General features: G+C 39.6%; 1 protein-coding gene across 16 annotated transcripts in view; it reads left to right on the top strand.

Moving 5' to 3' along the window:
* CDC42SE2 (CDC42 small effector 2) overlaps positions 1 to 27,973 on the top strand; it is a 142,341-nt gene that overhangs the window by 11,362 nt on the left and 103,006 nt on the right. For 7 of the 16 annotated variants that reach the window (XM_069591609.1, XM_069591611.1, XM_069591606.1 and 4 more), the window contains one exon: positions 19,797 to 19,959. The exons of 3 other annotated variants lie outside the window; for them this stretch is intronic. The gene's annotated coding sequence lies outside the window, so the exon portion shown is untranslated. The remainder of the gene's footprint in view (positions 1 to 19,796; positions 19,960 to 27,973) is intronic. 6 more of the 16 variants (XM_069591619.1, XM_069591620.1, XM_069591615.1 and 3 more) reach the window with 1 other exon arrangement.

Below are 27,973 nucleotides of genomic sequence, written 5' to 3'. Positions count from 1 at the left end.
TGGTGTGTTGGAGCTGGTGAACTGATGGTGTGATTGTGTGCGTCTCTCCAGCTTCCTGTTCAGTGATGGTGTATTGATAAGCTACAATGGAAAATGGGCAAAAGCTATAAACCAGGGCCTTTTTTCCGCCAGAGAGATGGTGGTTAAATATCGATCACTAGACCTCTTGAGTGGGACCATATGAAATTGCTGTTTTCATAGATTTTTAAAAAATGCTTGAATATTGGCCGTTTCTTATGGTTTATCTTAGTGGAGTTACTTATTATGGTTGAAAGATATTTTCTTTATGTGAGTCAGTAAAATTAGCTTTGTGCTTTTACCCTGTGTGTTTTTTCAAAACCGCATTCCCTTCACATCTGACGATTACTTCTAGATTGATTTAATATGTAAAAATTGGCTGTTTACATATTAATTGCTTAGCTGTTTACCTCGTTTTTAACTAGTTCTTTCCAAAAGTAGGCACAAAATGTCTTGAGACATTTCTTAGGGTGGTGTTGGCTCTGCTACTGAGTCTTAATTGAAAGGCATGCTTTTTCTGGTGAAGAAACCAGAGTTGGTTCAATTTGAGTTATAAATTGTTAGATAATTTTTAAAATTTGCTTTTCAGAATGGTTTGCATAAATATACGGGCATTCCGTTTTTTCTGGCTTTTTCTTTTTCCCATTATCATCCTGTAGGTATTTACTATCTCTAATTTATTTATTTTCTGCTCTTCTGTGATTTCCTTTACGAATCAGTGTCTAAATCAATGAAGTTATTTTGTCTTGTTTCTCCAGTGTTAGTAGTTTTTCCCTATGATCTTCCTTATCTCTGGTCACCTGGGCATTCCAAGCCATTTTCCACCTTTACCCACCCAGTTGTAAAAACAGACATGAAGTTACATCTTTCTTATAGGCACCATTTTCCTGTTTGAAGGAATTTATTGTTTAAAAACTGAACCTTGTTGACTGAGGAGATTTCAGTAACATTTCTTGAGTTGCATTATCTTAACTCTGAATATATGGGTTTGAATTGGTGGTATTGAATAAAACGTGGCTCACAGGTTTCTTTTAATTCAAATTGTTCTGTCTTAAGAACAAGCTTAAAAAAATAACGTGTTAAATGCAGATAATCAGAATACACATAAAATCTAAAAAATAAAAGCACATCCATAATCCTTAAGATAACTGCTAAGATAACTGTTACTTAGTCAGCATAACTGCCTGAGATATCTACTAGTTTTGATGAATGTCCTTCCAGACAAATCAACAAATAAGTGTTTTTCTACAAAACCAAGATCTCAGTACATATACTATTCTGTAATGTCGTACGTTACCAGATAGTGTGATCTTTATAAAAGCATTACTTTTTATTATTTGTTTGAAAGGATCTTACAGAGTGGAAATTTTGTTGATACAGGGTACAACTAAAGTTGTGATTGAAAACAGTGGTGCTTATGGAGAGTAGAATGTCGAAAGTTACCTCCAGACAAGAATTATTTCAGCATTAATTTTTTTCTTAAGGGCCCTCTTACCATTGCACAGTAGCCTGATTGTATTATACCAGCTCAGGAAAACAGTACATGAGTCTATGTAAGTAGAATTATTTTAATAATAGCCCTAGTATAAAGTAGGGGGCTGTACCTAAGTTCCTATGTTTTGGTTTGCCCCAAATCATATTGATACTTTAATACTAAGATATTTTAAAAGAAAAATGTGTTTTATTGAAGGACTTCATCTAATTTTATCAGATAATGCTACCCTTTTTAAATGAAGAGTGAATGAGTTCTTGGAAAATGAAAATGTTGGTATATGTACTCTTGTCTTAATGCTCAGGTTACTTTTTTGTTTCATGAGTGTGAAAATCTTTGTGGGATTGTAAACTGGTGTCTTGTATCCTTTGGATGTCAGTCCTACTCTTGTCAGGTAGATGGTTTGGTCTTAAAATAGCAGTTTTTAAAGCTAATGAAGGGTCCTGTAAGAGTTGTATAATTCAAATGACTTTTCTGTTACCACAGTGGTATCTGTTACATAGGGTAGAGTAGATGATTTCTTGGTCTGATTTTGTTCTTCTCGACCTTGTCCTGTTCGGTGTTGTGTTACTGCTTGCTCACCAGGCCCTGAAGTCTTTATCTCTTAGGTAGCTAATATAGCCATTTCTGCTGCTCCACACGGTGCTACTTCCTGGATGGTACATATATTGCTGAAAACATCTGTCATGTGGTAAAGGAGAATAAAAAGCAATGTAGTTGATGTGGCTTTTTCTGCTGAAAAAATGATGCATAGGTTGGCTAAAATGAGGACTGGCAGTCAGTCCCTAAAAAACGGTTTTTCACCGAGTGATCCACATGTTTGTAAATGGATATGCAAGGACCTTTGCTTGTTGGTAGGTATCTTGGATCTTGATAAATTCAAGAAAAGTGTTTAGAATTATTCCATCTTGCTGTTTTAAAAATTGGTATTTTTAAAAAGTTCCATTTTGCAGTGAGTTTTCAAGCCTCCCATTTTTATATTCATTTTGTGACTAATGACTTTGTTTTTGTAAAAATGACGCATATACACTGAGGAAGCTTAGAAATGATTAGTCGCGTTGTGATCGGCAGAACTCGTATTGAAAGTCCTGTCTAACTGAGCTTGGGAAGAGCTGTGAAGTGGCACGGAGAATGTGGACTGGAGAATCAGGCACACCTCAGCTTGATTCATGACTTTGCCGCGTATTTTCTGAATGGCAGGATCTTACCCTGGATTTTTATGTTCTTTTTAGATTAAGTGAGGGTAGTAGATTTGTTAGGATTAAATGAAGTACACAGTACTTCTACTTTGGCCTGTAGAAGATGTCAGTAGTTTTTTCTTTTTTACTGCTCGGTATTATTTGAGAGTATCTCTGTAGGTCACTTTGGACAATTACCTTAACAGTGATTTGCGTTCAGGAAGGTGGAAATACATGTAATCGAAGTGGACTCATGTTGTAGTGCCACATCATCCTGCCTATTTGAGGGGGAGAGTGGTTACTGCAACTTTTTTAAAGAGTATTTTGACCTCAGTTAGCCGCTCAGTCGTGTCCGACTTTGCGACCCCATGAATTGCAGCTCGCCAGGCCTCCCTGTCTATCACCATCTCCCGGAGTTCACTCAAACTCACCTCAAGGAAAACTTTAAAGTTAAAGGCTGAAGTAGAACTCAGGATGAGTTAATTATTGCTGACCAGAATGGTAAGAAAGTAACTGATCTCTCTGTTTAGTGAGAAAAATGTTTATGTGTAACAGTTGCATACATAAAGATGTCTGTATTAAAGGCCAACAACTAACCAGCTGACCCTTTGCAAAAGAAAAATGTGACTGAAATAGGGAAGAAGTGTTCAACTTTAATAATAATCAATAGCCAGTCTCTTTTTTTCATCTTTGAGAAATGGTGCTTTTTCACCCCAGTGCAGTGACATAGATACTAAATACTTTGCTGGAGAGAACATATAAATCTGTAGAACCCTTTATGAATACAGTTTGGCGCATATCATATTTGCTAGTCGTATTTCTGCCTCTAAGAGTAAACCCTCAGGAAGTAACCTTCCTCTAACGCCCCACCCTTTTTTTTTTTGGAGGGAGGATGTTAATGTCTTTTTTCGTAACAGCTTTATTCGGATACTGTGATTTGTAATAAATATTTATTTGGTCTTAGTCCCTGTTTCTGGCACTGAGCTCCTAAAACCATTGGGGTTTGGAAGAATGAGGAGAGCGGGTAAGGTGTCTTTTGTTATGTTAATGAATGACTTTGAAAGGCTTGTGAGGTTGGGGAATGGTTGCCAGGGAAACCGAAGGAGTGATTAGAGGAGGGTTGGAACTTTCAGTCCTATACCCCTCTGACCTGGAGAGGAAGGGGGTTGGAGGTTGAATCGCCAGTGCCATGATTCAGTCAATTTCCATATAGTGAAACTTCCATAAAAATCTGAAAAGATGGGATTCGGTGAACACGTGGAGGTGCTGAATGCGTGGAGTCCTCAGAACATGGAAATGCTGTGCCCTTTGCCCCATGACTTGCCCAGTGTATCACAGGACTGTTCTTGAATTATACCTTTTTTTTTTTTTTAATAAGCTGGTAGTCTAGTAAGTGAAATATTTCTCAGAATTCTGTGAGTAGATCTAGCAAAGTAATCAAACCTTTGAGGAGTTTCGTGGGAAGCTCAGAGTGACAACCAGGGTTTGTAATTTGGCTTCTGAAGGGCAGGGGAGCCGTCTTAAAGGACTGAGCCCTTAACTCACAGGGTGTGCTGCTGTCTGTAGGTAGATGCTGTCAGAATTGAAAGTGTTGGAGAATTGCTTGATGTTGGTGTTCTCTTCACGTTGCAGTTGGTGTCAGAATTGTAATTTATAAATCATAATTCACCTTTTAAGAGTATATATGTAAGTTCTGTGCATGCATCACCACTATCTAATTTCAGAATATTTTTATCACGTCTAAAAGAAGTCAGCAGTCATTCCCCATTCCCCCCTTCCTCCCAGCCGTGACAGCCACTAGTCTGTTTTCTTTCTGGGTTTACCTCGTGTGGACCTTTTATGTGAGTGAGTTCATACCATTTGTGGCCTGTTGTGCGTGACTTTCTTCACGTAGCGTTATGTTTCAAGGTTCATCTCTCCTTACCATTTATCAGCACTTCATTCTCTAATATGGCTGAATGTTACTCATTTGTATGAATCTATACCACATTTTGTTAATCCGTTCATCAGTTAATGGATATTTGGTTTGTTTCCACATTTTGGCTATTATGAATAATAGTGCTATGAATATTTACTTCGAACTTAGTGTGGGTGTATGTTTTAATTTATCTTAGATATATACTTAGGAGTAGAAATGCTAGGTTATGTTGTGACTTGATGTTTAACATTCTGAGGTACTTCTGAACTTTTTCAAAGTGATTGTACCATTTGCGTTTTTTATAACTGGCTTCTTTCATTTAATGTTTGTTTTTCAAGGTTCAGCCATGTTTTGGTGTGTGTAAGTAATCATCCCTTTTTGTAGTGAATATTATTCCTTTGCATGGATCAACCATGTTTCTTTTATCCTGAAAAAAGCTTTCTATCCAGAAATGTTCAATGATGCATTATTTATATTGAAGAAAATTGAAGATTACCTAAAAGTTTTAGTAAAGAGAAGTGGTTAAATTAGGTACACCTCATGTACCATCTATTTTGGAGCGTTTCAAGGGGAAGTCGTCATCAGAGTGCTATGGTAGGTACAAGGTTGTACACGTACAACTGTTATTCAGTGTCTGTAGCTTTGGGGGACAGTGAATACCAAATTTTAAAACATTTCTATATTTTCACAATATACAATAAAAAGTATATTTCTTTACTTATCACAGCATCTATTTCTTTATCAGAGTAAAAGAAACATTAGGAAAAAATGACCATAGCTATAGCTCTGTATGTTACTGATACAAATTTGTTCAGCCAAGAAAAGCAAGCTCACTCACTGTTCGGAATGTTACTGTTTTGTGTTCAGCCAGTATCATATTATCATATTATAGCATTTCAGACTACTGTTAAAAAAGAACTTTTGGTTCTTCATAATTACACCAGATTGTTAATTCATAAACGTAGTGTGGAACAACTCTAATTCTTGGGAATTTTATTTCTAAAATGGGGAGGAGGAGGATAAATATAGGCTGTGCACTTGTTTGTTTGTTGGCCACACTACTCAGCATACAGGAATCTTAGTTCCCCAACCAGGGTTTGAATCCATGCCTCCTGCATTGGAAGCCTGGAGTCTTAACTGCTGGACTGCCAGGGAGGTCCAGGCAATGCATTTTTAAAAAGAAATTATTGGAGTATAGTTGATTTACAATGTTGTGTTAGTTTCTGCTGCACCAAAGTGAATCGGTTTTTATATATATATACATATACACACACACACACACACACACTCACACACATATCCACTCTCTTGTAAAGATTCTTTTCCCCACCTGTGTCATTAGGGAATACTGAGGAGAGTTCCTTGTGCTATGCAGTAGGTCCTGATTAGTTATCCATTTTATATATAGCAGTGTGTCTATGTCAGTCCCAATTTATCTCTCCCACTGCTCTTTCCCTCTTGGTAACCAAATAACAAATACAGAAAACAAACAAATATAAGTGTGTTTTTGACAACTGTGGCTGTTTCTATTGATATTTTGTAAATAAGTTCATTTGTACCATTTTTTTAGCTTCCACACCCATGGTATTTGTCTTCCACTGTCTGACTGACTTCTCAGGGAGAAGGCAATGGCACCCCACCCCAGTACTCTTGCCTGGAAAATCCCATGGATGGAGGAGCCTGGTAGGCTGCAGTCCATGGGGTCGTGAAGAGTCGGACATGACTGAGTGACTTTACTTTCACTTTTCACTTTCACGCATTGGAGAAGGAGATGGCAGCCCACTCCAGTGTTCTTGCCTGGAGAATCCCAGGGACAGGGGAGCCTAGTGGGCTGCCGTCTGTGGGGTCGCACAGAGTCGGACACGACTGAAGCGACTTAGCAGCAGCAGCAGGTCCATTCATGTTGTTGCAAATGGCATTATTTTGTTCTATTTTATGGCTGAGTAATATTCCACTGTATATATGGACTTCATCTTTATTTCTTCCTCTGTGAAAGAATTTAGCTTGCGTCCATATCCTGGCTGTTGTAAAGAGTGCTGCAGTGAACATCGGGGTGCATATATCATTTTGAAGTTACGTTTTCTCTGGATATAGGCCCCAGAGTGGGATTACATACAGTTCTATTTTAGTGTTCTGTGTTTCCTTTTTACTTTTTGCTCTTCTCCATAGCAGTTATACCAGTTTACATTCTCATCACACTTTCCCCAGCATATTTTATTTGTAGATTTTTTGATGGGCATTCTGATTGGTCTGAAATTATACTTTCATGTGCTTTTGATTTGCATTTCTCTCGTAATTAGTGATGTTGAACATCTTTTCATATGCTTTTTGGCCATCTGTATGTCTTTGGAGAAATATCGGTTTAGATCTTCCACCCATTTTTTGATTGCACTGTTGTTGTTTTTTTTTTTAAATATTGAGCCGTGTGAGCTGTTTGTATATTTTGGAGATTAATCCCTTGTCAGTTCCTCCATTTTCACCCATCCTCTGGGTTGTCTTTTCGTTTTATTTCTGGTTTCCTTTGTTGTGCAAAGGCTTTTAAGTTCAGTTAGGTTTCATTTTTTTGTTTTGTTTTTATTTTCATGTTTCTTGGAGGTGGATCAAAAGAGATCTTGCTGCAATTTATGTCAAATAGTGTTCTGCCTTTGTCTCCCTCTAAGAGTTTTGTAGTATCCAACCTTTATTTCAGGTTTTAGTCCATTTTGAGTTTATTTCTGTGTATGGTGTTAGAGAGTATTCTAATTTTATTCTTTCACATGTAGCTGTCCAGTGTTCCTAGCACTGCCTGTTGAAGAGATTGTCTTTTCTGCATTGTATATTCTTACTTCCTTTAACCATAGGTGCATACGGTTATCTCTGAACTTTCTATCCTTTTCCATTGATTTGTATTTCTGTTTTTGTGCCAGTACCACACTGTCTTGATCACTGTAGCTTAATAGTGTAGTCTGAAGTCAGGGAACCTGATTCTCCAGCTGTTTTTTTTCCCCCCCTCAAGATTGCTTTGGCTATTTATGGCCTTTTGTGTTTCCATACAATTTGTAAATTTTTAAATTCTAATTCTGTGGAAACTTAAGCAGTGCATATTTTGATCTTGAAATACCATATGCATCAGAGTTCGTTGCAAAAAACAAACGCTATTTGCCGAAAACCTTGACCTCATGGATTCTGCTGACTCATTTTCATGGAAAATGTTGCTATGAAACTTGTTAGTCCTTGTTGTCAAACCAGCCAAAGTGGATATGTTTTCTTGTCAGAAATATCTACTTTTTCAGTTCTAATAAAAATGACAATTTCTGCACTGAACAACCACTGGATAACTACTTTCACTTGTGAATTCTAACACTGATTGATTAGGTAAGGAGTCTTGCCATTAATTGATTGATCAGGTAAGGAGTTTTTTGCCATGAGTTTCTTTCAGTATTTCTTTCTTTGCTTGTATGAGACTCTTCCGTATCCTCCCAGTTATCCCTTTGGTGCCCTGGCAATTTCTTGGAAGCAAAGTTCCTTACTAAGCTTTATGACAGGTAAAAAGTATGACTGTCTTCTGTCACGTCGGGAGAGCTACTGTGAAAGGGGAGGTGGTAAGAGAATGAATGATGCGCATCGGGTTTAGTAAAGGGTACAGGAGGGAGTTGGAGATCTGGAGATTGATCTCCTTAAAGCTGTCCAGATCTGTGTCTGTACCTCCTCCTGGAAAGTACCACACCTTGCGCTAGGTTGCAGATCCTTGAGTTAGCAGAACAACATTATCTTCTGCTTTAATTGGTGTTGTGCGTTTATCCTTCTAAGTAAATTATCTCATTTGCTTTAAAATTTTGCCTTGAAAGCTTTGACAAATTTATAATTGACCTTTATGGTGAGATAGAATAGTCTTTATAGTAGTTCATGGAGCATTACTTTCCCAACAAAGGTCCGTCTAGTCAAGGCTATGGTTTTTCCTGTGGTCATGTGGTCATTTCCTGTGGTATGGATGTGAGAATTGGACTGTGAAGAAAGCTGAGCACCGAAGAATTGATGCTTTTGAACTGTGGTGTTGGAGAAGACTCTTGAGAGTCCCTTGGACTGCAAGGAGATCCAACCAGTCCATTCTGAAGGAGATCAGCCCTGGGATTTCTTTGGAAGGAATGATGCTAAAGCTGAAACTCCAGTACTTTGGCCACCTCATGCAAAGAGTTGACTCATTGGAAAAGACTCTGATGCTGGGAGGGATTGGGGGCAGGAGGAGAAGGTGACGACAGAGAATGAGATGGCTGGATGGCATCACGATGGACGTGAGTCTGAGTGAACTCCGGGAGTTGGTGATGGACAGGGAGGCCTGGTGTGCTGCAGTTCATGGGGTCGCAAAGAGTCGGACACAACTGAGTGACTGAACTGAACTGATGGAGCAGTGAACATGGTAATCAGAACCTCATGGAAGAGATTGCTAAAATAGAAAAATTAGGAGAAGAAGAAAAGAAACTGGATCTCTATCTCATACGGGACAGCAGGATGAATTTTTGATTTTCCAGAGATGAGTATAAAAAAAGAAAACCTTAAACATATTAGATGGAAATGTATCAGCATAAAAACTTTTGGGTGTTGGGAAAGCCTTCATAAGCAATCCAGTAACACTCCTTTTTCTCATCAAAAAAGTCTCTAAGTTATTGTTATGTGGCCATAATTGTTTTCAAAAATATGTGAATTATTTTTCAGAAATCCAATTTTCAGAATGCATATAAGATCAAGATTGTCGTTTACATCTAAGTTACCTTGCAGTTTCTTATATCATGTTTTCCCTTCTGCTCTTAAGCATAAAGAACTTTTCAAAGTGCTGCTGTTGTAATAAACATGACCCAATACCCATGAACCTTCCTAATGATTGCTTTGCTAGATTTAGGGGTTACTTGGCTCTTGGTTGCAGACATGATTGGTTGTATTTGTGCAGAAATGTGTGGAATTAAAGTTGTTAGGAAACCAGTCTGCTGCATTCTCTTGAAATAAACTATTGGTTGCTGGTCTTCTTTCAAATGGAGGTCTTCGTAGTAAATAATAATTATATATATACCTATAAAGTTGTATATTGGACAGTTGAACCTTTAGAGAGTTTTATAGTACAAGCAGCAGGTTTGTCAGATTTTAATCTAAAAATGGCTAAGAATCTATTTTCTGTTTGTTGTTATTTTTGTTAAAAGTCTCCCCCTGGCCCCCACAATTTTCAGTTCTCAATGAACAATTTGTTGTACTTTTAGGCCCTCGTGTGCTTCTCTGCAAGACAATGATGCGACTTATCACATCTTCATTCCTTATTGGGCAATTGGGACAAATTAAAGATGTTCTGACTTTCTCAGGATGAGTTGAGATTTCAGCCCCCTCTGCACTTACCAGAAATAGCGCCATACTGAGTCACTCTCTGAGAAGGCACAGCTGGTGGAAGAAACTGCATGCTGATGATGGTGTCAGTACAGGAGGGCCGCGGCATGTAGCGAGGCAGACTCAGTTGAGCGCCTGTTATTTGGGTTAATGTTCTGAAGGGGCAGAAAGCATCCTTGGTCAGATGGGCTCAGTTAAGTTCACAGGGTGTGTCGAATCTGAGTCAAACTGAAATGTGACAGCTTCATTTGACACGATGGAAAATTAATACACGATAAAGAGGACAAGTTACTGATGCGTTTGGAAACTGTGGCTTATTTTGCCTTGAAAGGAAGATGTAGTTTTTAGTTACATAGTGTTTTTTTTTTGGTATATGTGCTCCCTAAGTGAGCACTGTGTTTTTCTTATGTGGGCTTAAATAAAACATTCAGTTATTCAGTAAACACTAACTGCTTTAGCTGTGTGGGAGTCACTCAGGTATTAGGTGTTCAGCTGCAAACTATAATAAAAATATGTCTCTTCATAAGACCCTACATTCTGGGGGGTGATGAAAATAAGTGAGTTGTATTTAATACATACATTATATATAATGCATTTACAGTGCCAAACAAAACTGAAAGCACTGTGAAGAAAAAGGAAAGCATGGGAGCAAGATAAGGAGGGCCAGGCTAGGGAGTAGGGAATGCCATTTTAAATAGGCTAGCAAAGAAAGGGCTCAGTGGAAAGATAACAGAGATGGCATCATTTGGATTACTGTTGGAAACACTGGCGGCAATCTAGATAGCCATCCCTGTGACATTGGTTGCACGTGTGGTGCATCTGTAGAGTGGAGTACTGCGCGGCAAATAAGTCCTCCACACACAGGACGATCGCCACGTGCACGAGGCAGTCAGAACAAGGTGCAGAATAACACGCGGAGTAGGTTACCCTGATGTCTCTCAGGTTCACGATACATTTTTCCGAATGAAGGGAATCTCAGAGGAAAGATACATAACCGATTAATGGTCATCTTTGGAACGAAGGGTGTTCTGTGGGCAGGAGAATAAGGGTGAAACATGTTCTATCCCATTTTACTATGTATTTGTACCGTCTAGTCAAAATAAGCGATTCAGATATAAGTACGTGGAAAACTGTCCAAATAGAAGACGATGGAAAAACACACACATTTGTAAAACCTAGTGGCCTAGATAGCCATCTCTCCTAGATGATGAGTAAATGGGATAGTGAATAGGGACGTGCGTTCACTTCTGTGATGACTGGAGGCCTTGTTGGCGGTGACTGTTCGAAAGGAAGGCCACGTCCTGTTTTAGCTGGCTGATGAGTCACAGTGATTATGACTGTAACATTGAGCTTTCTCTTGACTTTTTCACTCTTCTAATCAATGGAAGCTATATTTATTTCCTGGAGTTTCCACAGTGAAGTATCACAGAAACTTGTTCTCTCACCATTGTGGAGGCTGGAGGTCAAAAATGAAGGTGTCTGCTGGGCCACGTTTCTCCTGAAACCTGTCGGAGAGCCCTTCCTTGCCTTGCCCTAACCTCTGGTGGGTTGCTGGCAATCTTTGGTATTCCCCAGGCTTGCAGTTGCATAATTCAACCTCTGATGTCAGCGTGTGGTTTTTCCGTTGGTGTTTTTCTTCACAAGGCCAACTTCTCATAATGACACTGATCATATTGGATTTAGGGGCCCACCCTACTCCAGTATTACATCACTAACAACCCTGTTTCCACATAAGGTCACATTCAGAGGTACTGGGGGTTAGGACTTCAACATATTTGAGGTGGGAGGGGTGGGCTTAGACAGAGAATGGGACAAAATTCAGCCCACAGCAGTCTTTCCCAGTGTAGGTTGCTTCCGTGTTACAGCCTGTCTTATATGCAGAAGTGTTTTGGAAAGTTGTACAGAAAGATAATGTTTTACAGTTTATTTTACTCTTACTGTAAAGTTGTTCTCGTGGAGAGGAAAAAAAAATCTCATCATGCGTAAGAGTGCAACATATTTATTGAAGCTGACGTTTTAATGAAAATAAATTTTTTTTTCCTATGTGGTAAAAGGAGAGTATAGAGATTATAAGTAGTAATGCGTTAAACATGACAGTGAGTTACTAACTTAGACATTTTATGTGCTCTTTTTTCTTAAGTCATACCATGAGGATAAATACCTTATATTCTTTTTTTGCGTTTTTATTCTCACTCATGCAAAAATGGCTTCCTTTTCAGAAAGGACAAACCCCCTCCCCCCCCATTCTTAGTAGTTTTTCTTGTGCCCATAGCCATTACACTTCTGTGAAACATTAGGAAGCCTTTTAAAATTCTCCCTTGCCTTTTTCCTCTTTCCCATGTATAAATCAGAAACCAAATACTTGTTAGCCTCCAAAATCTTCTTAAAAGTTAGTATGTCCCAAATAAGCCTTTTTAGATGCTGTTTTACCCTTGGAGAAATGTGTTGTATATAAACAGATTGACAGATTGGCGTTTCGGTGTCTCTTTTTTTTTTCACAGAGTCAAAAGAGAAAGGAGACTCTCCTTTCTTTCATTGTAATTGAAAATGTCTCATTTTTTCCCTTTAAAGAGTTCATTTAAAAACAATGTATTTAGTTATTTTTATGATTAATAATTCCTCTGATTTTTTTTTTTTTTATGAAACAGGCAGTTAAATCTCACATCTTAGAAAGTTACTCTTATTTGGGAGGGCTAAGTAATGTAGTTTAATTCAGTTGCTACCTAGTCATGTTCTAAATATTTTATGAATTTAGGTGTCTTAAAATCTTGAGGATTCATTTGGTCTTTAGATACTGTCTAGTCTGACCTGTAGGAATATTTTTAGTGTCCCTGATCTATAAAATTTCTAGTGACTGTGAATTCACTACTTCTCTAGACAACCCAGTATCTTTTGGAGGCCTCTCTGAAACTTGTACGTTAATGGCTCTTGATTCATCTTCTTTGACAGTCAACCCACAGTAAGTCTTTTTTTTCTCTTTTCACATGCTGTATACTAAGACCCACGATTATTTGAAGGCTGTCGTATCTTTCCCTGTGCTTTTTGCTAGGCTAACTCTCTTACGTGACACAGCTTTCAGACTCTGCACAATCCTGCTTTCTCTTCTTTGGATGCATTCTAGTTTGTTAATGTCTCTGAAGATGGGGCACCCAAAACAGGATGGCATATTCTCGAACTTCTATATCAGAAATTCTGGGCCTAAGTAACACCTCCTTTCCCGGTTTGTAGGTACAGCCAGAACTGATAAACTCTGCAGTGTAAGTGCCCACAGGATACATGGGAAGAGTGCCCATCATAGGTTTGGAGGGTTGGAGAAGGCTTCCTAAAGGAAGTGATGGCCATGTCAAGTCCTGAAGAGTATGTCCTGCAGAGGTGGTCAGCAAATATGATGCTCCAGAAGCGAGCAAGAGAGAGAGTGAGCCTAGTGTTTTTGAGAAGCAAAGAGAAATTGAGAATGGTTGAATACTGAAGAGGCAGTAAATGAGGTTGAAGACCAAAATGGGGACCAAATCATAAAGGCTCTTGGAAATCATATTAAAGAACTGAATTGTTCTTAAGGATAATGGGGAGTCATTAAAGGGTGTATTAAAGTAGGGAGAAAACACAATCAGCCATTGATTTTAGAAGGATCATTCTAGCTGAAATGGGAATGAATTGGAGGGACCAAGACAGGCAACCAGGAGATCAGTTCGCAATTATTATGGAACTTTTCAGACATAGTGGTGGTGCCCAGACCTTGACTAGTGGCTTTGGGGTTGAGAAGAAACAGGTTAGAAAAACTGTTGAGAGAATTTGGTGACTTGGCTGTGGAGGGAGAGAATGAAGGGCAGGAGGCAAGGATAATAAATACCCTTGTTTTTGGTGTGGGGAACTGGGTAGATGAGGGAGCTGAGTGGGAATGCAATAGAGCTGGCGGGGAGGAAGCTCAGTGAAGCTAGAGGCAGGGCTGAAGTGCTGGACGCAGCTGGGCATGTGAGGCTGCAGAGCTCTGTGCTGGAGATGGGACTTGCATCAGTATCTAAATAGTAGTTGAACTCACGGGTGACTGAAATGACCAGGGGAGTGTTTGTAGCATGAAAGGAGGGCCCTGGACACAGCCGTCAAGAACTGTTGTCTAGTATTTGAGCTGCAGCCTTTGGTGTCTTTGGATTATTTGGGAACCTGCAAAGAAGGAGGAAATCCAGGCTTACGACATATGTATTTCGTAGAAACCCACCTAAATTTTTTGATTTGTGGAAAGAAAATGGTCCTCAAATGATCTTCCCTACTCACCTGTCACAGTAACTGAAATTCATGTTATTAAACATTCTCTTCTTTGGATTAAGGTATCATCTCTCTAGGAGTTAAAATGCAGATATCCCTAAAGAGCGCTAAAGTTTTAATACTTCGGTGGTGTTTTTAGGTTCTTCAGTTCAGTCGCTCAGTCGTGTCTGACTCTTTGTGACCCCATGAATCGCAGCACGCGGCTCCCTCTCCACTGATATCCAGTAGCGCGTTGGGCACCTACTGACCTGGGGAGTTCCTCTTTCAGTATCCTATTATTTTGCCTTTTCATACTGTTCATGGGGTTCTCAAGGCAAGAATACTGAAGTGGTTTGCCATTCCCTTCTCCAGTGGACCACATTCTGTCAGACCTCTGCACCATGACCCGCCCGTCTTGGGTTGCCCCGCGGGCGTGGCTTAGTTTCATTGAGGTTTTATTTATTTATTTTTTAATTAAAAAAATTTTTTTTGGCCGTGCAGCTTGGCATGTGGGTTCTTAACTCCCCTGACCAGAGACTGAACCGCCACCGCTGCAGTGGAAGCACAGAGTACTAACCACTGGATGGCCAGGGAAATCCCAGCTCCCCAAGTTTGGATCTGGAATTCAAATCAGAAGAACAGATAGGGATTTCAGAAAGATTGGTTTCGGGAAGTGTGACCTTGCTGAGGTGTATGAGACCAGAGAGGGAGCGGGACTTGAAGCACTGAGGTCACCAGTCACTTGGATAAGGAGATGAGAGCCTGGGTGAGTACGTGAGTGTGTGCGTATTTGTGTGTGGAAAGTGGATGGTGCTTTGAATAGCAAAGAGCTAGTGTCCCTAAAAAGGGAATAAGGGCACATTAAGAGGATGAAGATCTAGATAGAGGGAAAATGTTGAAAGTATTTTAGTTACATATTAGGGTGATCATATAATGTATCATCTAAACTGGGACGTACTGAGATAGTTTATCATCTTAAACTGGGACATACTGTGATAGAAAGGGGAGTGGCTTTTAATAATTACTTTGTGAAAACCTGTGCAAACTGGGACAATCTAAGCAAATAAGGAGTGGATGGACAGTTAGTAATGCTCTAGTTGTAATGTGCTCACACAGTATATACGTATTATATATATGGACCTGTATACAATAATAGCATAATGAGATAGTATCAGTTTGTAGGTACCATGTGCCAAGCGTGTAAACACTTGATACGTGTTATTTCATTCTTACAAGAATTCTCTGAAGTGGCCTTGTCCTCATTTATAGTTGATGAAACTGTCATGAAAGTAAAATATTTTGCTGCAGTTCTCTATGGCAGTCAAAATGGAAAATAATGAAATGGCTTAATACTAACCATAAACAAAATACAGGTAAATTCTTATCAAACACTACATCATACTGCAGTTGCTGCAAATCCGTATATGTATTTAAAAATGTCCTGTGACTTGCTGGGAAAATTACTCTCGTAATGTTGTATCATGTGTTAAACCCTGTTCCCCTCTGATGTCCACATTCCTGAGGGCTTACTTTATGCCAGACCATGTTTCAAGCACTTTACATGTATTAACCTAATTGAGACTGCAAAATTGCCTTATGAATTATACCCTATTTTACAGTTTAGCAAAGTGAGGCATGGTGAATAACTTGCCAAAACTCAACATATCTAATAAGTGGCAAAGCCAGAACTCAAACTTTGGCAGTTTGACTCCAGGATCTATTTTCTTATTGAAGTGTAGTTGATTTACAGTGTTGTGTTAATTTCTGCTGTACGTCAGAGTGGTTCAGCTACACATATGTACTTCTTCGTATTCTTTTCCATTACGACTTGTCATAATGGAATTACGACAGGACATTGAATGTCGCTCCATGTGCTGTGCAGTAGGACCTTGTTTATTCATTCTGTGTATGACAGTTGGTGTCTGCTGATCCGAGCTCCCAGTCCTTCCCTCTCCCATCCCTCCTCCCCCTTGGTAACCACTAGTCTGTCCTCTGTGACTCTGAGTCTGTTTGTTTCTTCGGTATGTTCACGTGTATTTTGGGTTCCACATATAAGTGATATCAGGTGGTATTTGTGTTCCTGTGACTGACTTTGCTTAGTATGATAATCTCCGGGTCCGTCCGTGTTGCTGCATATGACATAGTTCTTTTTATGGCCAAGTAATACTCCATTGCATATGCATTACCACGTCTTCTCTATCTGCTCACCTGTCAGTGGACATTATACTGCGGCAGCGTCTTGGCTGTTGTGAGTAGTGCTGCTGTGAATATAGGGGCCTGGATATATGCTCAGGAATGGGATTGCTGGATCACATGGTAGTTCTGTTTTTAGTTTTTCTAGGAACCTCTGTACTGTTTTTCATAGTGACTGCACTAATTTACATTGTTACCAAAAGTGTAGTAAGGTTCCCTCTTCTCAACACCCTTGCCAACATCTTTTAATGGTAGAATTTTTGACGATGGCCATTCTGACTGGTGCGAAGTGAAATCTCATTGTAATTTTGGTTTGCATTTCTCTAATAATTAGCAATGTTGAGCATCTTTTCATGTGCCTGTTGGCCATCTGTATGTCTTTGGAGAAATGTCTGTTTAGATCTGTTCTTTTTTTATTGAGTTGTTTGTTTTTTGTTGTTGTTGAGTTGTATGAGCTGTTTATATATTTTGGAAATTAAGCCCTCAACGGTCACATCATTTGCAAATATTTTCTCCCAGTTTGTAGATTGTCTTTTGTTTACGCTATGCAAAAGCTTATAAACTTGATTAGGTCTTGCTTATTTAGTTTGCTTTTATTTCTATTGCCGTGGGAGACTGACCTAAGAGAATATTGGTATGATTTATGTCAGAGAATGTGTTGCCTCTCTTCTCTAGAAGTTTTTGGTGTTTTATATTTAAGTTTCTAAGTCATTTTGAGTTTTTTTTTATGTTCAGTGTGAGGGTGTGTTCTAACTTAATTGATTTACATGCATGAAATATATATACATATAACTTCTGAAAGAGTTATTTCTAAAGAGAGATTGTGACCATAATTTTCTTTCTTTTTAGTTTTTCTGAAAAGTTTTTAAAGTTTTGTATTGGAGTGTAGTTGATTAACAATGTTGTGTTAGCTTCAGGTGTACATGTGGCCATGGTTTTCAAACTTAATGCATTAAAAGGGTTCTATTTTTCATATTAATCAGTCCTGCTACCGATTACTGACTTGCAATGAATTAATTTATCTTAAAATTAATTACATATATTGAAAGTATGCCATTTGGTTAATTTATACACACCCACACACCTCCCCCCCCCCGCCCCCCGCCCCATGAAACTATCACCACACTCAATGTAATAAAAACATCTCCAGCAAAAGCTGTTTGTAGGCCTTTCCTCTTCTCTTGGCCACATACCCTGCCTGTTTCCAGGCAGTCAGCTGAACTGCTTTCTGTCACTTGTGGTTCTGGAATTTTATATAAATGGATTCTATACTGTATACTCTTGGCTTCTCAGCGTAATAATTTTGAGATCCATTCATGTCAGTGAATGTATAATATTTTTTACTGCAAGTAGTACTGAATTGAATGTCTTTATATTTTGTTTATGTACTCATCTGTTGGTGGAAAGATGAGTTGTTTCTAGTTTTTGGCTCTTAAAAATAAAGCTGCTTTGTAGATGTACACTTTTTCTTAGATAAATACCTAGGAGTGTAATGGCTGGGATATAGAGTAAGTGAACAAATGTTCTATAGAAAAGAATTGATTTTTGAGTATTGATTTTGTATCCCGTAACCTTCCTAAACTCATTCCATTAGTTCTGGTCATCTTTCTATTTTCTTAATTATTCAAATTAAGCATAATGACCCATCTTATTGTCAGCTTAGCTTCCCTGGTGGCTCAGATGGTAAAGCATCTGCCTGCAGTGCGGGAGACCTGGGTTCGATCCCTGGGTTGGGAAGATCCCCTAGAGAAGGAAATGGCAACCCACTCCAGAACTCTTGCCTGGAAAATTCCATGGACAGAGGAGCCTGGTAGGCTACAGTTCATAGGGTCACAAAGAGTCAGACACGACTGAGCGACTTCATTTCACTATAAGCTTATAAAATGTAATGTGTCACTTTGATTTGTAACATCCCCAGTATTTTCTTTTTATGGAATACTAAATATTCCTTACAATATGGGACCTTGAAATTTCAAGCTATCATTATTTAAATAGTTGAATTTATAGGCAATTTCAAGAAGGTAACTGATTCTGAGGGAGGAATTGCTGTTTGTTTTTATGGTTTTTATGAGACTCTTAGAATCTGTTCAAATTATATATCTAGAGAATCAACCATTTTGATGATTTTTGGGAGGATGAGGGAGAGTATACGATAAAGACTTTGAGGTTTGCGTCTGGAACTGAAACTGCAAGGATTCCAGGCCAGTTTACTGAAATGAGAAAGACTGTCAGAAAGCAGTGGATTTGGGGTTACCAGTGCAGCCTGGACATGTTGGATTTTAGACCTGTTGTTTGTTGACTGTTTTAAGTGCTTATATGTTTATTTGGAGGACTATAAATGAAGAAGTATATACTTTAGGTTAAAAACAGACCTGAGATCACATAAATAGTTACTTTGCAGCATTAGATCTCAAACCTAGCGACCTCTGACTCCCGAGCCAACGTGGTTATTCTTATGCTGTATTGTATCCACAAGGCAGAAAAACAGATTTGGCTTTGATAGTAATAAATATTTCCCATGAGCTATTATAAATATATAGCAGAGTTTGCAAGTTCAGATGCTAGCAGACTCCAGACAGATAACCGTGAGCTGGATTATGATAGAAGAGAGTGATGACATGTATGCTGCTGCTGCTAAGTCGCTTCAGTCGTGTCCGACTCTGTGCGACCCCACAGACGGCAGCCCACCAGGCTCCCCCGTCCCTGGGATTCTCCAGGCAAGAACACTGGAGTGGGTTGCCATTTCCTTCTCCAACGCATGAAAGTGAAACGTGAAAGTGAAGTCGCTCAGTCGTGTCCGACTCTTAGCGACCCCATGGACTGCAGCCTACCAGGCTCCTCTGTCCATGGGATTTTCCAGGCAAGAGTACTGGAGTGGGGTGCCATTGCCTTCTCCGGATGACATGTATGGAGAACTGCAAAACCCATGTCCCATCTGAAAGATTAGCTGCTGATCAGCTCCAACAGATTATTACCAGGTGGGAAAGTGGGCCCAATATTGCCAGATCTTCTGGGTTTTTTTCTTTTTCCCTCCAAGAGAGATCAGATAATTTGATTTTTATGTGAAGTCTTCTAAGTGTCGGCAGCTCTCCTTTAGCCCCCTATGTAAGCCAACCCTGTGTGCTGCCACCAAACACAAATGTGTATTGGATTCCACCCGGCACACGAGAGTTCCACCTGGTATATTGTGGACACTACAGTAAATTTACATGATGGGAAAGGGTGGTAACTGTAATAAGCACGTTACACCCTTTGAAGTATAAGTTGCTTAGTTCGAACATTGGACTTAGTGAATCTGGTGTTTAAATTCAGTTTTCACGTGGATCAGTTAATCATAGGTGGGTGGGGGAGGAAGGAATTGCTCCCGGCAGCTTTTTGCCTCCTAATTGCATGCTTTCATTTGCAGATAGGACCAGCTGTGAGTGTGTGGATTTTTGAGTAAAACCTCGAACCCAAATGAACAGAAACCATCAAGGAACAACTCCCACTGACAGTGAGTCTGCAGTCATCTGTATGCATAATACGGAATGTTCTCAACCCAGAGAGAGCTCTTTTGAAAGGAGTGAGTGGTGAGTCTGACTGTCCCCACTGGTGATTAATCTAAATCCTTCCCATAAAGAGAGCGCTGCTCCTCGTGCATGCTTAGCGTTTACTGACTGTCGAATAGTAAGCTAGTCTTTGTGTTACAGAGAATGACTCCAGCATGGTTTCAGAGAATTCTTTACTGCTAACAGTATGTTTAATGTATGTTTGCAATTCGACTTTCTTCTTCAGTTAGACACATCCCTTCCTTTGCCTATGTATTTTCTGTCATTTTTTTTTTGTCACCAGTCCAAATCATACCATCTTCCAAGGCTTGTCTTCCTTGATATATTCAGCCATCTTTAAAGAGATGGTCCTCATAGTTACAGCATCCAGTCTAATCTTCCTTACGTAGGTCTCATTGCCTTTGGAAGTGATTGTTCCAAAGGACTGGGCATGAGATCCAGTTTTGGAAATAAAAGGAAAGTCAGAGAGAAGCTATTGGGAAAGGTTTTCTTGCTTTTGAGAAAGAGGAAAAGAAGTGGTCCCTCCTCCAGAGTTTGTTTTGTTTGAATGTGGCATCTGGAACTGTTGCAGCTCTTGTGCTGCCAGCCTGAAGGGTTATCCCCTTACCTAAAGGAGGGCAGAGTTAGGAGAATTACAGAGAAGTAGAACCGGGCCACCGGAGAAGGCAGTGGCACCCCACTCCAGTACTCTCGCCTGGAAAATCCCATGGACGGAGGAGCCTGGGAGGCTGCAGTCCATGGGGTCGCGAAGTCGGCACGACTGAGCGACTTCCCTTTCACGTTTCACTTTCCTGCATTGGAGAAGGAAATGGCAACCCACTCGAGTGTTCTTGCCTGGAGAATCCCAGGGACTGGGGAGCCTGGTGGGCTGCTGTCTATGGGGTCGCACAGAGTCGGACACGACTGAAGCGACTTAGCAGCAGCACTGGGCCACGTTCACTATTCCTTCACATTCAGTACTCTTCACAGTAGACTCCTTTATTATGTGGTAAAGGAAACTGTCTTACTGTTTAAGCAGTTGTGCTTTTAGATTTTCTGTTACTTGCTGTGGAAATCATCCCAGTTCACTGATTCTCCTCTTTGTTTTTACGCACTGGCATTTATACGTCATTATGTTCTGAACTGTCTAGTAATGTTTGTGTGTATTGCCTTTGTAGCACATTACACACTCTGTGATGTCAAGGACTGTGTTTATGTCCCTGATGTGTGTGACACATTTATGTCTTCTTAAAAAAGTCATCATTGTACATTTAACTGAACTAAATTATTTGAACAGTAGAGAATTTGGAAAGTCAGTTCATAGATTTAAATCATTATGTTCTTTTTATGCACGTTTCTTTAACCACACTGCTTTCCTCTAGTGAAGTTTGGCTTATGATTTAAGATGACTTGTGTGTAACACATTTCCAAGTGGTTAGTTCTACTCAATTTGCTGTTTGTTTTTATTCAACTTTGCCATGAAAATCAGCTCCTCTCTTATATGTTTGGAAATTGGCTTTTAATCCCATGAGGTGAAGAGGTGAGGTCGCTCAGTCATGTCCGACCCTTTGCAACCCCATGGACAGTAGCCTGCACCAGGCTCCTCCATCCATGGGATTTTCTAGGCAAGAGTACTGCAGTGGGTTGCCATTTCCTTCTCCAGGGAATCTTCCCGACCCAGGGATTGAACCCAGGTCTCCCACATTGTAGACAGAAGCTTCACCATCTGAGCCACCAGGGTTTTGCGATCTTCTCTGTCAGTAGAGATGGAATCCTTTACCTTCTGTTTTCTGTGCTAGTTATAGGAATGAGACATAGTAAGAACTTCATAAATGAGGAATAATTTGCATTTGGCTTTGCAATGCACATTGACAAAAAGACTTCGTGATGTGTGCATCTCTGTTCTGTTTTTGTGCACAGGGATTGAGGAAGGAGGGTTGATGATGATCTAGTGTCTTTGAGGAGCCTTGAGTCACAGGATGGAGTATTTAACTGATTCTATTTTAAATTTATTTATTTTATTTTTTAATTTTTTGGCTGCTTCTGGTGGCAGGCAGGATCTCAGTTCCCCAACTAGGGAACAAACGTGTCTCCTGCAGTGGAAGTGGAGTTTTAACCACTGGACCCAGGGAAGCCCCAAGATGATTCTATTTTAAAACTCATTAAAACCTCCTTTCCTCCTCCTCTAACTCAAGATATCCATGTAGTTGTTTTCTTTAGATTCTGCTATTATAATCTTGAAAAAGTGAAATAAGAACCTTGTTTTCTCCCTGAAAATCTAGTTTTGATTTCAGCTTTGTTAAGGAATATCATAAACCTTTGTTGTAGTCTGCCAATATATTCTGAATCCTTCAAAATGATTTATATTCAGGGAAGAATTTACTTTTTTATTGTTGTTCTGTGATTAAATGGGGGGTAATAACTTTTTAAGAAGATAGGGAAAGTTGAATAATGTGCTTGAACCATTATTTTTAATTCAGTAATGTCATTATTTAGTAGAATAAGTTCAGATCACCACAGTACTTTATTTCATGTAGGAATAAAACATGTCTTAACTTCTGGCAGTCGTGGCAGACATGATCGAAATCAGTCAGAATGATCTTCGGACATTTGCTAGAAATACTGGGATCAAGGTCCCTTTTTTCCTGCTGAATTTCAGCCCGGCAGCTATCTTCCAACCATAAAAGGAAAGTCAGTTGAGTAAGAAGCCAACAGGGAAGGAAGAGAGAGCAGAAACACACGCTGATCACCTTTGTTGAGATGCTGAAGCAATTCTTCCCTAAAGATAGTATAAGTGAAGTTGCTCAGTCGTGTCTGACTCTTTGTGACTCCATGGACTGTAGCCTACCAGGCTCCTCAGTCCATGGAATTTTCCAGGCAAGAGTACTGGAGTGGGTTGCCATTTCCCTTTCCAGATGGTATACCTAGACTTTATGCAGTTACATACGCCAATAAGTCCCAAAGCATTATAGCATCAGTTCAGTGCAGTTCAGTTTGGACTCTTTGTGACCCTGTTGACTGCAACACGCCAGGCTTCTCTGACCATCATCAACTCCTGGAGCTTGCTCATACTTATGTCCATGGAGTCGGTGATGCCATCCAACCATCTCATCCTCTGTTGTCCCCTTCTTCTGCCTTCGATCTTTCCCAGCATCAGGGTCTTTTCCAGTGAGTCAGTTCTTCACATCAGGTGGCCAAAATATTGGAACATACACATCATAGCATATACATCTTTGTTATAACGTATTCTCTACCATATAATGATAACTCAAAGGACTTGCTAAGACTTGAATTGTGAATTAGGCAAGTCTCTGATACAGGTGTGCAAGGTGGCAGATAATGCAGTCCTTTCTTTGATTTTTTTCAGGTATTAAGTACAAGAGTTAAGGTGGTAAACAAATATGTAATCTGTACCATTACTGGTGGAGCTTAATGTGACGGAAAGAGGCTGACAGTATCGGAACAGCCCTCCTAGTGAATAGGTTCCTAACTGTGGTTTAGTCCTAGAGGAGAGGGAGTAGCCATCATCCATACTGATTTAGCTCTTTGGGGGAGACGCTTGCTGAACCCTTGACTCCTTTGGAACTGTAAAATAGTTGTGCAGAACCAGGGTTTTGGTTGACTTTTTAAAAAAGTAATATGTTGTTATTGGGTTTTTTTGTAAGAAGACATGAGAAGCGTACAGGACAATCATTTATTCCAAATCTTGGGGCCAGCTGTAGTTTGAAATTTTGTACTTTTTTAGATTTTAGAAATGTTCGTGTATGTTTAATGTAATACCTCTTTTATTTATGGAAGGGGCACGTAACTTTCTATTATTGATAATACAAATAATAATGTCTTTCATTAAATGACAGGCTTGGTGTACTTTTCAGCATTGTCTTAACTGTTTGATAAATTACATTCATTTTTACACTTGAGAAAATTAAAGGCGTTAGGTGACTTCAGCTAGGAAGTAGTAGAGTTGAGATTTCAACTCATATCTGCTTGACTCTGAGGTCTGTGTCCTTAACCACAGCTCTACTGTCTCTTTAGTGTGCTATTACAGCTTAAATTTATCTGTGTATTGCTAACATTAGGAAGATTATTACTTTTCGATAAATTTCATCTGTTAATTAAATTCACTTAGAATTTCTGATACACTTAGCTTTTCTGGGAGTGCAGTCCTTATTTGTAATGAAACATAATTTGCTTTATCCTTTCCAGATTTTATATCTTACGTGGTTTGCTTACCAGCTGCATTGGCTGGAGCTCATAGAACATTGTGATTACAATGAGCATCTTGTCTTGTTCATCAATTTAATGCCTCTGATGTTTCACAAAACATTACATTAATTGGAACGTCTGCAGTGTTCACCGCTGAGCATGAAGCCAGCCTTTTGGTTTTCTTTATAAATCAAATGTTAAAGAGATCAATTTACTTCCATTTTATTAAGAAGTTTTTAAAATTCTGTTTTAACTTCTGTAAGGGCCATATTTCAAAGTGTTGATTGTTGCCATGTCATAATTGCTCAAAATTAAAAGTTCAGTTATTTCTATCTACTTACCCTGTGTTTCCATTTTAATCTCTGATAGTCTTTAAACGTATCTTTGGTAAATTATTAGTATGCATTAAAAATATGTTTATTATACTTTATAATTTGCTGACTTATATTTACATATTGTTTTTTAAATATGTGAGCCTAGCATATAATAGGAGCTCAACAAATATATGTTGAATAAGTTAATTTTTGTGATTATCTAATTAGGCATCATGATAGCATGTTTTCGTTAGTGATAGGGAAATGTTATATTAATTTTACCGAGTGAAAAAAATCAAGAAAATACATGTTTAATATTAAATTGTGGTTTTCTGATTTTTTTGTTCATGTGACTGATTTCTCATCCTATAATTTTCATTCTGAGTGATAGCATCTTGCTATAGGATACTAGCCTACTTGAAACTGTCAGGTGGTTTTAGGAATCACACACACACACACACACACACACACACACGAGGAATAATTTGCTCACCAAATGTGAAAGAATGAAGAAATGTGTACCTTATAGAAAATGATTAAGCTGTGAAGGTTGAATAGTATATTCATTTAAACAGTGCCTCTGAATGGCTCCAAGTTTCTCCTATAGCTTGCAAATATCAATCAAGAAGGAGCTTAGGTTGCCTGGAAGATCCCATGGACGGAGGAGCCTGGAAGGCTACAGTCCATGGCGTCACTGAGGGTCGGACACAACTGAGCGACTTTACTTTCACTTTTCACTTTCGCATTGGAGAAGGAAATGGCAACCCACTCCAATGTTCTTGCCTGGAGAATCCCAGGGACGGGGGCTGCTGTCTTTGGGGTCGCACAGAGTCGGACACGACTGAAGTGACTTAGCAGCAGCAGCAGCTCTTCAGTTTTGGCAATGAGAGCCAAAATATCTATCCTTATTTACGGCTAGAAAATATTATTGAAAGTCTGATTAATTTTTTTTAGTTTTGGGAAATGGCAATTGATATTAAGTCTCTGGTTTTTTGGTTAATGGTCCAGGTATAAGCACCCAGAAACAACTGCCATCTGAGGCGCAATGCCATGCTTATGTGAATAGAATTGGTAGCCCCAGCGTTGGACCACTTAGCAGCTAACATCCACATATATCATAAGCCTTATCGCAAGAGAAGACTCTACACATGGGCATCACCAGATGGTCAACACCAGAATCAGACTGATCATATCCTTTGCAGCCAAAGATGGAGAAGCTCTATACAGTCAGCAAAAACAAGACCGGGAGCTGACTGTGGCTCGGATCATGAACCCCTTATTGCCAAATTCAGACTTAAAATGAAGAAAGTAGGGTAAACCACTAGACCATTCAGGTATGACCTAAATCAAATCCCTTGTGATTATACAGTGGAAGTGAGAAATAGATTTAAGGGGCTAGATCTGATAGACAAGAGTGCCTGATGAACTATGGACGGAGGTTTGTGACACTGTACAGGAGACAGGGAGCAAGACCATCCCCATGGGAAAGAAATATAAAAGACGCAAAATGGCTGTCTGGGGAGGCCTTACAAATAGCTGTGAAAAGGAGAGACGCTAAAAGCAAGGGAGAAAAGGAAAGATACACCCATTTGAATGCAGAGTTCCAGTGAATAGCTAGGAGAGATAAGAAAGCCTTCCTTAGCGATCAGTGCAAAGGAATAGAGGAAAACAACAGAATGGGAAAGACTAGAGATCTCTTCAAGAAAATCAGAGATACCAAGGGAACATTTCATGCAAAGATGGGCTCAATAAAGGACAGAAGTGGTATGGACCTAACAGAAGCAGAAAATATTAAGAAGAGGTGGCAAGAATACACAGAAGAACTGTACAAAAAAGATATTCACAACCCAGATAATCACGAAGGGGTGATCACTCACACTCACCTAGAGCCAGACATCCTGGAATGTGAAGGCAGGTGGGCCTTAGAAAGCATCACTACGAACAAAGCTATTGGAGGTGTGGAATTCCAGTTGAGCTATTTCAAATCCTGAAAGATGATGCTGTGAAAGTGCTGCACTCAATATGCCAGCAAATTTGGAAAACTCAGCAGTGGCCACAGGACTGGAAAAGGTCAGTTTTCATTCCAATCCCAAAGAAAGGCAATGCCAAAGAATGCTTCAACTACCGCACAATTGCACTCATCTCATATGCTAGTAAAGTAATGCTCAAATTCTCCAAGCCAGGCTTCAGCAATACGTGAACCGTGAACTTCCTGATGTTCAGGCTGGTTTTAGAAAAGACAGAGGAACCAGAGATCAAATTGCCAACATCTGCTGGATCGTGGAAAAAGCAAGAGAGTTCCAGAAAAACATCTATTTCTGCTTTATTGACTATGCCAAAGCCCTTGACTGTGTGGATCACAATAAACTGTGGAAAATTCTGAAAGAGATGGGAATACCAGACCACCTGATCTGCCTCTTGAGAAACCTGTATGCAGGTCAGGAAGCAACAGTGAGAACTGGACATGGAACAACAAACAGACTGGTTCCAAATAGGAAAAGGAGTACATCAAGGCTGTATATTGTCAATCTGCTTATATAACTTATATGCAGAGTACATCATGAGAAATGCTGGGCTGGAGGAAGCACAAGCTGGAATCAAGATTGCCAGGAGAAATATCAGTAATTTCAGATATGCAGATGACACCACCCTTATGGCAGAAAGTGAAGGGGAACTGAAAAAGCCTCTTGATGAAAGTGAAAGAGAAGAGTGAAAAAGTTGGCTTAAAGCTCAACATTCAGAAAACGAAGATCATGGCATCTGGTCCCATCACTTCATGGGAAATAGATGGGGAAACAGTGGCTGACTGTATTTTTCTGAGCTCCAAAATCACTGCAGATGGTGATTGCAGCTATGATATTAAAAGACGTTTACTCCTTGGAAGGAAAGTTATGACCAACCTAGATAGCACATTAAAAAGCAGAGACATTACTTTGCCAACAAAGGTCCATCTAGTCAAGGCTGTGGTTTTTCCAGTAAGTCATATATGGATGTGAGAATTGAACTATAAAGAAAGGTGAGCGCCAAAGAATTGATGCTTTTAATTGTGGTGTTGAGAAGACTCTTGAGACCCTTGGACTGAAAGGAGATCCAACCAGTCCATCCTGAAGGAGATCAGTCCTGGGTATTCATTGGAGGGACTTAGTAGAAGCTGAAACTCCAATACTTTGGCCACCTGATGCAGAGAGCTGGCTCATTTGGAAAGACGCCAGTGCTGGGGAAGATTGAGGGCAGGAGGAGATAGGAACGACAGAGCATGAGATGGTTGGATGGCATCACCGACACAATGGACATGGGTTTCGGTGGACTCCGGGAGTTGGTGATGGACAGGGAGGCCTGGCGTGCTGCGGTTCATGGTGTCGCAGAGAGTCAGACACTACTGAGCAACTGAACTGACAGCACCTGGGTTTTATTGTAGCTGTTGCTCTATGTCGTTACTGTAAAGGCCGTGATTTCCATGAGGAAATCAAAAAAGCAGCCCTCCTTTGGTTTTGATTAAGGAGTATTTTCTGGCAGCATGAGAAAATACACTCTTC

This window comes from Ovis canadensis, chromosome 5 (genome assembly GCF_042477335.2).
Source record: "Ovis canadensis isolate MfBH-ARS-UI-01 breed Bighorn chromosome 5, ARS-UI_OviCan_v2, whole genome shotgun sequence".
Taxonomy (NCBI): Eukaryota; Metazoa; Chordata; class Mammalia; order Artiodactyla; family Bovidae; genus Ovis; species Ovis canadensis.
The sequence above is the reverse complement of the archived record's forward strand: the minus strand, read 5'-3'. Positions and strand labels throughout refer to the sequence as shown.